This window comes from Peromyscus californicus, unplaced genomic scaffold, assembly GCF_007827085.1.
Source record: "Peromyscus californicus insignis strain IS unplaced genomic scaffold, ASM782708v3 Scaffold_3__1_contigs__length_106647218, whole genome shotgun sequence".
NCBI lineage: Eukaryota > Metazoa > Chordata > Mammalia > Rodentia > Cricetidae > Peromyscus > Peromyscus californicus.
This window is the reverse complement of record NW_026294551.1, coordinates 54,334,255-54,346,733: the sequence shown is the minus strand read 5'-3', so window position 1 is coordinate 54,346,733 and position 12,479 is coordinate 54,334,255. Positions and strand designations below refer to the sequence as shown.

Below are 12,479 nucleotides of genomic sequence, written 5' to 3'. Positions count from 1 at the left end.
GTGGCCAAAGGTGTACAGAGTTGTGGAGGACTCCAGCGTGGGCCTGTCCTCATTCATTGATTTAGCTCCAGGCAGGTCTCAGCTGTCCCCTGGCATAGTCCTCCTGCCCATCCTATGTGACAGGTGCTGTGATGGTGACTCCTTTAAAGGCGAGGAGGGCTGAGGGTGTCGTTCAGTGGCAGAGCACCGTGCCAAGCACACACAAAGCCCACAGGTTCCATCCCAGGCAACGTAAGTAAGTAAATAAGTAAAGTACAGCGGAGGCACAGAGGTGTAAGTCATTCAGGCCCATAGCCCCAGTGACAGAATAGGTGAGTGACAGAATAGGTTAGATCCCAGGCAGTGTGGGTTAGGACGCAGGGCCTCATCGCCCCTCAGAGGCCTGCTGCAACGCCCTCACGCTGTTTCCAGAACATCTGGCCACAACGTGTGAAAGGTACACAAAGGTCAGTCTTCAGTTCCTGTGGTCCTTCAGCATCCAGGACCCCCCAGATTCTCCCAGGCTCCAGGAACAATGTCACTGCCCTGACTGCTCTGTCCCACCCAGGTGTTTCCTTCTAGCCCAGGATAGACACCCCGAGGAAGTAGGCCTGCAGGCCTTCACAGAGTCGTCCAGGGAGGCAAGGTCCTTAGGAATCTTTAAAATCCTGGTTGGCTCTGTAGCTCAGAAACTCAGAGCTCTGCCTTTCACTTCTGCCTGCCCACACTAATCACATGCTACCGTTTGAAGATGTGTCCAGTAGTCACGTGCTGTTGTTTAGTTAAAAGAAAAAAAAGTTCTGTCTCTGTTAAGTGTGATCTGCCCCTGAACTCTGTGAAGACCGTCTGGTGGGAAGCGTCTCTCGGGAGGCTCAACAGGGAGATGAGAGGTGTGGGAAGTGGGCGACACAGGCCCCGCGGGGTCCTCTTCTCTCTGTCTCTGTCTGTCTGGTGGGAAGGGGGTGATCGCAGGTCATAGGAAAATGGAAAGGCTGCCTGCAAGTTCCCTGTTTCTGCTCCAGGGCTTAGCTTGGCAGGTGGGGCTTGACCAGGGTGTACATGAATAAAACATTCTTCTGTCTGGACGGCTAGACAGCCTGCCCTAGGAGATGAGATTGCAGCTGGAGTGTAGCGGAGGGCGGGGCTGTGAGGCCTGGCCCCTTAGAGCTGCAGCCCTGATCGCGGCCCAGCTGCTCGGAGCTTCCTCCAGCTAGGCTGCTGACAGGCTCACACGCAGCTACAAGGGCCCAGGGCTTGCATGCCTTTCCCCACTTGTTTCACCTACAAGGCTGTGGCCTGCTGAGAACATACCTGTCCTGAGGGCTACTCTTGCTAATATATATATTGGTCTCAACGTCATCCCTTTGTCAAGAATGGTGAGGTATCTTTTTTTGCTTTAATTACTTGTGTGTGTGTGTGTGTGTGTGTGTGTGTGTGTGTGTGTGTGTGTGTGTGGCAAGCACCTGGAGGCCAGAGGACATCTTGTAGATGTCACCTCTCCCTTCCACCTTGTGGGTCCCAAGGATCAAACTCAGGTGGTCAGGACTGCAAGGTCCCTTACCCACTGAGTTATCTCATTGGTCCAAGAATGGTGAGGGCTCTTTTAGTCCTTCCTACAACTAACAAGCTAGTCTGCTGCTTGCGGGTGCCGCATAAGTCATGAGACGCCACAGCCAGAGACAAAGACCATTATTCCTCACATGTTCCTGCAAGTGAGCAGTGGTTATCTTGCTCATCAGTTCCCCTTGTTGCCCACGTCCATGTAGTCAATGTGGAGGTGACCCAAAGGGGGTCACTGAACCACAGCGGGGCAACCCTGGGCTTGGAAACCCTGGACTCTGGGTAATAAGTAACCTACCCAGCCTTTACCCTGAAAGGAGACATTACGTCCCATAGTAAAATAATGCTGGATGACAGACACCATCCACCAGGCCAGCTGGGTTTCCTGTACATTTTGAGACACCCTAGCAAAGGCTCCCAAGCCGTACACAAAGGCAAACCCACAGAGAACTGACTCTCAGTCTCCTGCTGTCCCCATGCTCACTGCCCCCTGGCTGCACTCCCTCCTAGACCCCAGCCACCCTCCTCCCTCAGGACTTGGCCTCTCTTGTTCTCTTTGCTTAAGATGTCTCTGCTGCAGATGGCTGACCCCTGGCTCCTTCAGGTTCCTATCCACATGTGACTCCGCCTCAGGAGATTCCTAATTACCCTCTTACTAAGAGCAGCACATACATGTGACGGGGGAAATGAGGAGATGTGGTGTGAAGAGAAGAAAGCTTCAGTTAGGAGCAAGGACGTTATTGGAGACATTCCCACAGCATGGTGACTGTAGTTAACAGTGGCATCTTGTGTACAGATTGTCCCTGACTCATAAGATTTTTACTTCACAGGAGCAGGGAAGCACATCCACACAGCCACCCTGTTTTCAGTACTGAATATATTTCATGAGCTATTTAGCACTTCATTATGAAACTGGCTCCGTGTTAGATGGTTTTGCCCGACTATATATAGGCTGGTATAAGTTCAAAGCATGTCTAAGATAGAAGAGGCTGAGCCATGATCTGGGTAAGTTAAGGCTGGTACATGTTTTCAACTTACAATGGCCCTACAGGACATGATCTTATCATAGGCTGAGGACCATTTGTGTCTGAAGATCATCAAGGCTGAGCAGTGGTGGTGCGCACACCTTTAATCCCAGCACTCGGGAGGCAGAGGCAGGCGGATCTCTGTGAGTTTGAGGCTAACCTGGTCTACAGAGTGAGCTCCAGGATAGCCAAGGCTACCCAGAGAAACACTGTCTCAAAAAAACAAAACAGAAGGAAAGAAGGAAGGAAGGAAGGAGAGAGAGAGAAAGAAAGAAAGGAAGATAAAGACAATAAAAGAATAAATACAAGTATTTTCGGCAGAGAAAATATTAAGGATAGGATGGAGGGGTCAGTTCACTTGATCTCAGCACCCCACATTTCACACATATCTAACATTACTTTGTGACTGGTAGGTGTACATTATTGCAAACTGTCCATTGATGATGACAAAGTGAAAATGAAAAAACATTTCAAAATAGGGTCAACCCTTAAAACCCCTCCTTAACTCTGGGACCTCTCGTTTCTCTTTTTTTTTTTTTTTTTTTGGTTTTTCGAGACAGGGTTTCTCTGTGTAGCTTTGCGCCTTTCCTGGAATTCGCTTTGGAGACCAGGCTGGCCTGGAACTCACAGAGATCCACCTGCCTCTGCCTCCCGAGTGCTGGGATTAAAGGCGTGCGCCACCACCGCCCGGCTTCGTTTCTCCTTTTTAACTTCACTTTTATTGCGTCTGTCACATAACACACAATTTAATTATTTAGTTTGTGTCCATTCCCTCCACCCCACTCCACGTTTTAGTTTATTTCCATATACCCAAACCTAGTGCAGGACAGACGACGCTCAGTGAACAGCTGAGTGGACGGGTGAATCCATCTACCGATTTCATTTCAATGGAACAGCTCCCCCCCCCCCCATCCCATAGTTTCTGGGTTGATCCTACCCTAGGGCCTCAAATAAACTAAACAAGTACGCTGCTGACCTTCATCCCCAGCCCTCTCTACTTCTTCACCTCCAGACAAGGTCTCACCAAGTTTTCCAGGCTGGCCTTGAACTCATTCTGTAGCCCCAGAAGGCCTTGAACTTCGAACCTTCCTACCTCAGCCTCCATAACAGTGCTACAAGTCTGTGCCACCTGACCCAGCTAAGACTCCATTTCTATGTTTGTTTGTAGGACAGTTTCTGGCATGAAAAGATGGTCCAGAATGATTTAGTGAGTGAAACATCCATTCTCCGATGGATGTTGTGGGGTACAAAAGTCAAGAGGTCACAATACCTGCCATAGGCCACATCTGCCGGGACTCTTCCTGGCACTGTCTTGTTGTCCTGGGACACTGCATCCTTTCGGTCATTAGGGGGGACTAGGAGATGACGGGAATGTGAGCTGAGCTCTGACATGCTCTTTGGCTGGTCAGTGTCTTGCTCAGTCTCTTGTGGCGTGACAGCAGCCAGGCATTGCAACCTGAGTTGTCCAAGATGGAGCCTGAGTCCGATCAACCACCAGAGGTGACACCATGCGAGTGTGGCAAGGCTCAGCGTCCTTCGCCCGCACCGTGTCCATCTTCCCACCCTGTGGAGCTGCGGTCTTCTCTGTCGGGGTTCCCAGCATCAGCACATCTACTTCCTGAGCCATTCACTGGGCCAGCTCTGCCAGCTCTGCCAGCAGGCTTGTCTGCTTCCCAGCCCTGAAGCTGTTCAGGGGATGGTGACACTGTCTTGTTTTCCTAAAGCACAAGGCTGTTTTGGTAAAGGGACCTCCTATGTGGCAAAAGCAGTGTGAAGTAATGTTAGAGACACAGTGCCGAGCATAACAGAGTTCCTGCCCTGAAAGGGTTGTACTCTAGAGGAGGTGACCACACAGTTAGCAAACATAATGTGATAAATCAGTCACTATGTAGAAATGCTGGGATGCCCATCAGTGCTGGTTGACAGGTACATGGCACCATGGGATAACCCTTACGCTCAGCTTGTATCGGGCAGACTGGCAGCCTGTAATTACCTTGGCTCTCTCTCTCTCTCTCTCTCTCTCTCTCTCTCTCTCTCTTCCTTCTTATTTGTTTTTTGAGAGACAGGATCTCACTATGTAGACCAGGCTGGCCTCCTACTCACAGAGATCCATCTGCCTCTGCCACTTGGTTCTGTTTAGGCAATCAAGGGCCTGGATGCTGCCCAGCCATGTGAGTGGGGGCGGATCTTTACCGAGGCCATTGAGTTAAGTGCTAGTCACTTCCAGAAATACCCTGCTGTGGTTTAGATCTTGAGTGTCGCCCAAAGGCCCATGTGTTAAAGGCTTGGTCCTTAGGGTGTGCTATTGGGAGAATGCGGACTCTGTAAGAGGTGGGGCCTAGTGAGAGGGATTTAGTTCAGTAGAGGCATGCTGTGAAGGGGATTGTGGCATCCTGGCTATTTTTTTCCTCTCTCCTCCCTCTTCCAGGTCTTTCCAGGTAGCTCGAGCTAACTTCAAATTTGTGATCCTCCTGCCTCAGCCTCCCAAGTGTTAGGATTGCAGGTGTGTACCACCGTACCCTGGCACTTCCTCTGTGTCTCTTGCTCTCTGGATTGTGAAGTTCGTGGTTTTGCTTCAGGCATAATGTGCTGACTCATCCAAAGCAGCAATAATCTCGGGCTGAAACTTTCCAAATCTTAGATAAAATGAACCTTTCCTATTTCATAAGTAAATTTCTTAAAGTAATGGAAGGCTGACTACTAATACCCACCCTCACAGACATACCCAAAAACAATGTCCTTTTTTTTTTTTTTGCTTTTTTGAGACAGGGTTTCTCTGTGTAGCTTTGGAGCCTTTCCTGGAACTCACTCTGTAGCCCAGGCTGGCCTCGAACTCACAGAGATCTGCCTGCCTCTGCCTCCCGAGAGCTGAGATTAAAGGCATGTACCACCGCTGCCCGGCTTGAAACAACATCTTATCAGCTAGTTGGGCATCACTTAGCCTAATCAGATTGACAAAAGTTAACCAACACAAACAAGCTGTGGTTATCAGGTCTGTAAATTAGTTTTAGTGGCTAAATGGTGGACCAGGAGCACGTGAGCCTGCTTGAAGAGTCTCGGGCAAATAGAGACAGACTGTAGTCATTAAAAAGTTATAGACTGCAGCCAGGCAGCAATGGTGCATGCCTTTAATCCCAGAACTCAGGAGGCAGAGCCAGGCGGATCTCTGTGAGTTCGAGGCCAGCCTGGTCTACAGCGCGAGATCCAGGACAGGCACCAAAGCTACACAGAGAAACCCTGTCTTGAAAAACCAAAAAAGGAAAAAAAAAAAAAAAAGAAAGAAAGAAAGGGCATTCCTCTGAGTGCACAATTATTGCAAGGACTTCTTTGGAAGGTTGTGTGGTGATATATTGTTTGTCATCTAAGAAATAAAAGCTTGCCTGAAGATCAGAGGACAGAGCTAGCCACAGAGTTAGCCATACAGGTCGGGCAGTAGTGGCACAAGACTTTAATCCTAGCAGTCGGGAGGCAGAGACAGAGATCTGTCTGGATCTCTGTGAGTTCAAGGCCACACTGGGCTTCACGAGATTAACCCAGTTTGAAAGAGAAACAGTCAGGCAGTGGTGGCACACACCTTTAATACCAGTACTTGGGAGTCACACGCCTTTAATCCCAGCACTAGGAAGGTTGAGACAGGAAGTGATATGGCTGGGCAGAGAGAGGAATATATGGTGGGAAGAGACAGGAACTCAGGTCTTTTCGAGCTCTTGCAGGCTGAGGAGTTGGTGAATTAAGAGGTGGCTGGCTGCTCTGCTTCTCTGATCTTTCTACTTTCACCCTGATAGGTGGCTCTGTGTTTTTATTAAGACCAATTAGTATTCGTGCAACAAGGGTGAAGTACAAAACCTCACCTTCCCTGTGGCTAAACTACAGAAAGGGCAGTGGTGCCCTGGGCCGGACAAGTGCCCATTTGGTCCCTTTGGCAAGGCTCAGTCCTCACTTCTGAGCAGGGGAGTCACATACTGGCAGGCAGAGCGTGTAGGAATCATTGGGAGAGGGTGGAAGTGGCCTCTCCCCCAACAGCTCCGGCAACAGCAAACGCTCTTCACTGTTTTACGGCACACAACATAAGACAGTCAACTGCCATCAAGACCCCTGAGAAGCCCCTCAGAGGCACCCGTTAGTGTTAACAGGCTAAGTTTTAGTTCCTACGACAATAAACAAGATGTTGATGCCTTTTGAAAATGAACAGAATTCTGTTTGTTTCCACTTCTTGTTTCGTACCAGCAGCTTCCCTGAGGACTGACCCCAGCTGCCACAGAGGCCAGGAGTTTCTCCATAGGAGGACCGAGGGGGCAGCACAGAATATCTCTGGCACTCACACAAACATGTGCAAACGCTGCATCAATGGTGATGTGCCAGCTTCTGAGAGAAAAAAACAAACACAAATGAGGAGGCTTTTGTCAGGGATGGCTAACACTAAACACTAAATAATTTTGTTATTGTTTTGTTTTGTGTTTTATTTTTGAGACAAGGTCTCACTACATAGCCCTGGCTATCTTGGTACTTGCTAGACCAGAAACTCACAGAGATCTACCTGCCTCAGCCTCCTGAGTGCTGGGATTAAATATGTGTGCTACCACACCCAGCCGAAGGCTATTTTCTTTTGAAAATAGACCTAGACTTCTTTTCCTTTGAAATTATCTTATGTTCATTATAAGCTGACCTTACCTACCTGCACATTCATTACTTAGGGCCAAAGTGGCTCTGTGAGGTTTACAGGGGTCAGGGAGGGATGAAAAGGGCAAGGGAACAACTAGTTTATATATATATGAACCTGAGGTCTTAGTTCATTCCTAGTTCTCTTGTTCATTGACCTGTGACCTGTAGCAGGATTTCCCACCTTCATCGCTCATCACACAAGTATAATATGTATTCACTGTCCACTGGGTATCACTGTGCCCAGCTGCCTGTTTACCCTGCCGCCCCTACATGACTCTGATAATTTGCCATTGCTCTCTCCATCCCTCATACAGAAACTCCCCAAACATCATGGCTCAGTTTTCATGCTTGACTTTTCTCAATACACTCCAGTGTCAATGCCTTCTTATTGTCTGTTTTGTCTTGGTTTCTCTTGTAAGTTGTGGGAGTCGGTTTTCTTCTTTCACCATGTGGGTTCTGGGGATCAAACTTGGGTTGGCAGGTTTGTTGGCCAGCACCTTTACCTACCGTGTTAGCGACTTTTCTGTTGCTGTGATAAGCACCGTGACCAGAAGCAATGTAGGGAAGAGAGAGTTTATTTTGGCTTAAGGTTCCAGAGGGACAAGAGTCTGTCCTGGTGAAGAGGCATGGCAGCAGGACCAGGAAGCTCACCTCCTCCACCACAACCATGGAGCAGAGACAGTGAACTGGAGGTAGGCTGAGTCTATAAACACTCCAAGCCCACCCCAATGATGTTCTTCCTCCAGCAAGGCAGCTCCTCCTAAACCTCCCCAAACAGCGCCACCAACTGGGGACCAACTGTTCAAATGTCTGCGCCTATGGGGGACATTTTCTCATTCAAACCACCACCCCCCACTGAGCTGTCTTGATAGTCCAGGCATGCAGGTTTTGAAGAGGTTTGTGGGTTTCTTTCTGATGTTAGGCAGTGAAATGCAACGCCCATGTCCTAAAGTTAAGTGGAGGGCTCATAGGCATGCATTTCATGCTTTATAACTTATGAGTATATGTCAGCTCTTGTACATTGCATGGGGAAAAATAAAGTCAAACACACTCAATAATAAAAAAAATCAGATAAAGTTGGAGTTACATAAACACTATCTCAAAAAAAGGAAGAAAGAATGAAAACATATTAATCAGTAATCATCCATCAACCTTGATTTCTCTTTTCTTCCTCTCTCTCTCTCTCTCTCTCTCTCTCTCTCTCTCTCTCTCTCTCTCTCTCTCATAGTTTAGTGTGAGTCATTAAAAGATAACACACAAGGGCTGTCAAGATGGCTCAGAAGATAAAGGGACTTGCCACCAAGCTCGGTGGCCTGCCGGGCCTCGATCCCTGAGACCCACTGGTGGAAGGAGGGAATCCACTGTGGCAAGCTGTTTCCTGACCTCCACATCCACATGCACATGGGAGCAAACATGAGCCCGTGTATTCACACACACAGCCCCACTTGTACTCAAGAAGTTAAAAAAAAAGAAAGAAAAGAATAATAAAAACATAAAAGAAGATAGCAACACATAAATATAAGAAAAACTGGGGAAATTTGAAATACTGTGATCTGCATGTCTGGCCTTTCCCTAAAATCTTTGTAATCATTCTTTAGATAATGCACCCTCTCCAACAACATTCTTTCCCCATATTATTTGGCTACCAAAGTACTTTTGCCGGTCCCTACAAATCTCAGCTTCTACTTGTAGGTAGCTGCACAAAATCCTGCTGACATTTTTGTTAGGACTCATTTGCCTAGTACTCAGCTTGAGGGACTCACACCTTAACAGATCTACAAACTGTGAACCTAATGTGCCTCTCTATTGACATAGAGGTCTTATTATTAGCATTATATTTATTTATTTATTTATTTATTTATTTATTTATTTATTTATCTATCTATTTATTTATTTATTTAGGTTTCCTGAGACAGGGTTTCTCTGTGTAGCCTTAGCTGTCCTGGAACTCACTCTGTAGACCAGGCTGGCCTTGAACTCACAGAGATTCACCTGCTTCAGCCTCTAAGTGCTGGGATTAAAGGTGTGTGCCACCACTGTCTGGCACATTTTATAATTCTTATCTTACAGGTTCAGCATGTTTAGATTTACATCTTGGCATTTTTTCTTTGTTTATTTTGATGCTATTTTAAATGATCATATGTTTTAAATTAAGGGTTCCATATACTTGGTCTTAGTGTGTAAAGATATGTCTGGTGGTGTGTGTTGACCTTGTTTCTTGTGCCTCTACTTAAGTTATTCACTAGTCATAAGAGATGTTCTTAAAGTTTTTATTACCTTTATTTGAATGTTTGTGTGGGTGTGCATACGTTTGCATGGGGCATGCGTGTGGAGACTAGAGGAGAACCTGCAGGAATCAATTTTTTCCTTCCACCATGTCCATCTTGGGAACTAAATTCAGGTGTGTGTTTTGGCAACAAGCACCTTTACTGGTTAAGATGAACTGCTTGCCGGAAGTACACACTTGTACGTGTGTGTGTGTGTGTGTGTGTGTGTGTGTGTGTGTGTGTGTGTGAATTCCTTTTGATTGTTTTAGAGTTTTCTAAACCTGTAATGTACGATGTCAATTATTTTAAATAAGTATAATGTCTGCAGATAGAGTTCTATTATTATCTGCAGTTTTATTTCCTTCTTCCAGTATGGACACTTGGACTGGCTCTAGCTCAGCAGTCCCCTTGACAATGCAGCAATCCGGTATGTGTGCCTGTTTTCCTCCGTATGGCACTGGCAAGGATTTCTAATGTCAAGTTGAATAGCATTGGTGGCAGCAGATAGTCACCCTCGATTCCATGCTGCGGTGCTGCCGACGGATGTCCTTTATCAGATTAATAAAGCCCCCCTGCTCCTAATGTCATGCATGACAACTGAAATTGTCAAATGCTCTTACTGCCTCAACTGATAGGATCATGAGACTTCTTTTTTCTTTTTTAGTCTTTACCATAGTAGATTACATTGACTGGTTTTCAAATATTGGACTAGTGCCGGGCGGTGGTGGCACACGCCTTTAATCCCAGCACTCGGGAGGCAGAGCCAGGCGGATCTCTGTGAGTTCGAGGCCAGCCTGGGCTACCAAGTGAGTTCCAGGAAAGGCACAAAGCTACACAGGGAAACCCTGTCTCGAAAAAACCAAAAAAAAAAAATATATATTGGACTAGTATTTCATGCCTGGGGTAAATCTATCAAGCTATTGTGTCTATATGTTACCTACATATTGCTAATACTTGTTTGAGGGGTTTTCCATATATGTGCATAAGATATATAGTTTCTTTTCTTTTTCTTTCTTTCTTTCTTTTTAAAAATTTTTTAAATTAATTAATTACTTTTGGTTTTTCAAGACAGGGTTTCTCTGTGTAGTTTTGGTTCCTGTCCTGGATCTTGCTCTGTTGACCAGGCTGGCCTCGAACTCACAGAGATCTACTTGGCTCTGTCTCCTGAGTGCTGGGATTAAAGGTGTTCACCACAGCTGCCCAGTTTTGTTTTTTGATACTATCTTTGCCTGATTTTGGTGTTAGGATAATAAGAGACTTATAAAATGAGTTGGGAAATTTCCCCTGAGCCCTGTTTTCTGGGCTCCTGAATGATTTAGAAATGTGCTGATGAGCTGGGGAGATGTCTCAGCAGCTACTTATGTTCTTACAGAGAACCCAAGCTTGATTCCCAGCACCCACACTGGGTGGTTCAGAACCGCCTGTAACTCCAGCTCCAAGGGATCTGATACTCTCTTCTGGATTCCGTGGGCATCGCACTCAGGTGCACAGCCCCCGACTCTCCCTCCACATATACATTAAAATTAAATCTTTTAAAAACATTTTAAAAGAAATATATTGCTCCATATATTTGAAGACCTCTGTATCCTGAGTGCTGAGATTAAGTGTGGACCACCAACATCCAGCTATCTGAAGACTTTTTAAAAGTTATATTTATGTTTTTATTTCAAATTTACTTTTATTAGGGTCTGTGAGCTTACTTTGTATGGTTTCAATTATTTTAAATTTGTTAAGATTTGTTGTTCATGACCTGTCCTGCTGGACACATTATATACATTTGAAAGTAATTTTCATACAATGATTGTTGTATATAGGATTCTATAAATGTTGATTAAATTCAGTTGATTGGTAGTGTTATCTAATATTATTTGATGTCCCTATATTCTTTTTTGAAAAGATACATTTTAATTTTATCTTATTTTTAAGACTTCTTCATTTTATTTTATGTGTATAAGTGTTTTGCCTGCATAATCACATGTATACCACATGCATGCCTGTGCCCACCGAGGTTAGAAGAAGCTGTCAGATCCCCTAAAACTGGAGTTACAGACATTGTGAGTTGATATGTGAGTGTTGGGAATTGAACCCAGGTCCTCCACAAGAGCAGTCAGTGTTTTTAATCACTGAAACCATGTCTCCACCCCAGTTTCTCTATATTCTTGTTGACTTTTCTTCTCCTTGACCAGTCAGTTACTGAGAGAGACATGAAGAAATGTCCAACTATAATTGTGGATTTTCCCACTGACGCTTTCATTTTATTAGGTATTCTTTCACGGAATTTGAAATTCTGAAGGTGCACAATGGACACACACACACACACACACACACACACACACACACACACACACACGTATATCTCTCTCTTCCTCGTGAACTGAGTCTCTATCATTTCGTGATGTCCCTCTTTACTCCTGATAACTTTATCCCTCTGATATGTTGTCTTGTATTCATGTGGTCTCCTAGCCTCCTTCACTTTTTCTCAGGGTCCTCATGATATATCTTGCTTTGTTTGCTTCTAGATTTTGTTCTGTTTGTTTGTTTTTTGAGACAGGGTTTCTCTGTGTGTGGCCCTGACTGTCCTAGAACTTGCTTTGTAGACCAGATTGGCCTCGAACTCACTGAGATCCAACTGCCTCTGCCTCCCGAGTGCTGGGATTAAAGGCGTGCACCACCACCACCCAGCTGCTTCTAGCTTATTTAAACCAATGTATCTGAAGCAAATTTATTGTAGACTGCATAGAATTAACTCCACTTATCTTTACATTACCCAAGCTGGGCATGGTGGTGCACTCTTCCAATCACTGCATTTGGGAGGCAGAGGCAGGAGGATTGCTGCAAGTTTGAGATCAGCCTGGAATTCATAACTAGTTTGAGGCTATCCAGAGCTACATAGTGAAATCCTATTTCAGAACAAACAAACAACCCCTAACCCTTCCTTCATGATACCCATCCTGACAATCTTTTCTTGGTGGGTTTAGACCATTTA

At 45.8% G+C, this 12,479-nt stretch overlaps 1 protein-coding gene across 2 annotated transcripts in view; it reads left to right on the top strand.

The window, feature by feature from the left end:
• The window catches only part of Pik3r6 (phosphoinositide-3-kinase regulatory subunit 6), a 50,060-nt gene that overhangs the window by 1,206 nt on the left and 36,375 nt on the right, over positions 1-12,479 (top strand). The window lies entirely within an intron of this gene.